General features: G+C 33.5%; 1 non-coding gene across 1 annotated transcript; it reads right to left on the bottom strand.

Moving 5' to 3' along the window:
* Positions 1-2497: 2497 nt before the first annotated feature.
* On the bottom strand, positions 2498-2604 carry LOC125997644 (U6 spliceosomal RNA). Its single transcript, XR_007491684.1, has one exon. It is a non-coding gene; the product is annotated as a U6 spliceosomal RNA (small nuclear RNA).
* Positions 2605-2957: the final 353 nt, after the last annotated feature.

The raw sequence follows: 2957 nt of genomic DNA, 5'->3' as shown, positions 1-2957 counted from the left end.
TTAGAGATTAAAATGCATTAACTATTCTTAAAAATTTTATAAGGCAAATATGAGCTAACTGCCATGTAGCTTTATTTCCTCTTGCCCTTTGACCCTCACAGTTTTTATCTTTTGATCCTTATGCACATCATCTATTTCAACTAGTCTTTATTTGTCTAGACTAAATGTCACGTCTATGATAGCCAGTCCGTCAGCCTCAATTAATCAAATGCTGCTCTCAAAGAACGGGATGTGTAAGGAATACTGCCTCTGGGTTGCTGTATAAAGCAATTAGCCATTGGTCTATTATAGTATCCAGGAGTCCTAAACAAATAAAATTTTACATTTTTAATGCACTTCTAGTGATGGGATATTATTGATGAGTCAACATTTAAAAATCCATCATGTTGATTTTTGAAAACTACTTTAAAGACATTTTAATGTCATTTCCATTTCCGTAGAAGTCTAAGTCTGTGTCTGCATTTGAAAAAAATATCTAGCAAAAACTGACAGAAGTGGTATGTTTTCAACACTAGAAAAGAGTTTGGAAAATGTCAGGAGTTTGGTAGTGATTATCTCTCCCTATAGCTCAAAAATGCTTCTTTTTCTTTAGCTGTGTGTATTTATGTTGGGAAGATAATTTTTCAATATTTTCAATATATAAATCTCAATTTATTTTAAAATGGCATATAAAGCTTTATTTTAAAGAACACCCTGGCTTCCAAAATAAATTAATTACTTTTGCCTCGTCTTACCCAGTGTAGCCCTGAGAACTTTATGCAGCATCATCAATGCTTAACGATAAAAGAAAACCCATAAAAGAATAATTGTTACAACTGTTATATAAACTAGAGATGAACTTAAAAATTAAAACATGAACATTGCTAAAAAACAAGAGTCAAAATAAAATTTAAAGTAAAATCAATACCCACTGAATAGGTAACACACGTAGAGTTCAAATACTTATTTTCCATACTTTGGGTGTTGTACTTATACTTTATAAAGAAGCTAAGTCACTCATTTTAATGCCTAAAGAGCAAATATTACTTAATTTTATGAAAACACGTTTCTGGGATCCAAGTCTCTGTTCTCTTCCCACTTCAATTTATATCAGGAAGAGACATATGGTAGCGGACAGATGAAGACCTGTAAGTCACCTCTGCAGAGATGGTTTCAATGGCAACAGCGTAAAATCCAGTCTAGAAAATGGATGAGATCATTCTCCTCGTTTCTCTATTTCCAAGACGGCTGAAAGGATTAAAGAGCTAGTGCTCCAAATTCAAATTCACAATTTCCTCCAAACCTCAGCAGAATTCTTTGTCATCCCAGCAGAAATGATCTGAGTGAAAAGTGCCATTAAGGAAATAGTGGCACACTTGCAAGAGCTCCAGAGGGAGTCAGAAGAGCTCTGGCAGAAGTTCCAAACTAGATATAAACTCAGCTTGGTGCTCATAAAGCACGTTGAAATTCTCAAGTGATCAGCACTACATGGGAACAAATCATCCTTAATTTAAGGAATAAACATGCTGTATGCAGAACTAATAATGAAGAGGCTGGAAATAAATATAAGAATAGGGTGATTATGATAGTTTATTCCTAAGTCTGGCTTAGTCTTCCAGTGACAACTGGAAATATTATAACAATAGTCTGCCCTCTGCTATACAATGCTGGCGATGTTCAAGGTCTCTTGTGTTTCTTGTTGCTGTGATGGCATCTAAAGCATATGAGACTGAGCAAGGCAATCAGTCTGTAATGATCCAGCCCTCTTTCATCACCTAGAAAAGCAAACTATCCACCAGTTTTAGCAATAGATAAGTTTATGTGTAATTTCAGTCTATGCACTTGCACAGTGTGTGTTTTAGTGGGTATTCAAGGCACACATTATGTACACTGTATCATATCACCAGTAATCAATGGCAGAAATCAAATTATTTGTGCCTTTGAAAATAATGAAATCTATGTAATGAAAGAAGATTTCCAATCTGCTTTTTTTGTTTGGTTGTTTTTTGGCCACAACCGATGATGTTCATTGATTACTTTCTGCATTCAGAAACATTCCTGTCAATGCTCAGAAACCATTTGAGTTTCTAGATATCAACCCTAAGTTGGCCATGTACAAGACTATCTCTAGCCCTCTAGCCTATGCCTTCAAAGTTTTGACATCACTTTTGTTGTAGAAATAATGTTAATGCCTAATAATAAATGTGGCTGCTTTGAAAATAATTGCTGGTTATCTATTCATCATGCTAATATTAGAAATATCAAGTGTTTTATAGAACAAAGTTATCTCTACTTATATGTTGAACTCACATTTTGATTTTTATAACATGACCTGCCTAACTAAGGTCATACATTTCTGGATGAATTGGAAAAATTTTTAATGTATAAGTAATGTGACCACAATACAATGGTTATAAGCTATAGTTCACAGGTTATTATGTCTACTTAACATGTCTGAGCACTTTCATTTTATTGTATTAGTGTAGTATCATGCTTTTCTTTTTTTCTTTTTCTTTTTTTAAATATGGAACGCTTCACGAATTTGCGTGTCATCCTTGCGCAGGGGCCATGCTAATCTTCTCTGTATAGTTCCAATTTTAGTATATGTGCTGCCGAAGCGAGCACAGTATCATGCTTTTCTACTAGTTTTATAAATGACAAAAATGCAGATACAGTTTATCATTCAGCATACTTTTTTTTTATAATACCTGCAAGATTTTCCTATCTTCAAATTTAGTCATCTTACCTAACAAAGATTTGTTGAGTCACTCTAGGTTGCTCTCCACTCATTATGTAGACCATACATGTTATTACATATAAATGTCATTTACATGTGCATTTATTTATTTTTTACTTAAATTTAATTCTTAAATCTGCTGACCATTGACAGTACAAATTTGTATTTAGTCAGATGAATGCCCTACATATATATGTGAAAGTTCTCACTGATAAACTAATACACCCTTATATATTGCTAG

Source organism: Suncus etruscus, chromosome 19 (genome assembly GCF_024139225.1).
Source record: "Suncus etruscus isolate mSunEtr1 chromosome 19, mSunEtr1.pri.cur, whole genome shotgun sequence".
NCBI lineage: Eukaryota > Metazoa > Chordata > Mammalia > Eulipotyphla > Soricidae > Suncus > Suncus etruscus.
This window is presented reverse-complemented; position numbering and strand designations above follow the sequence as displayed.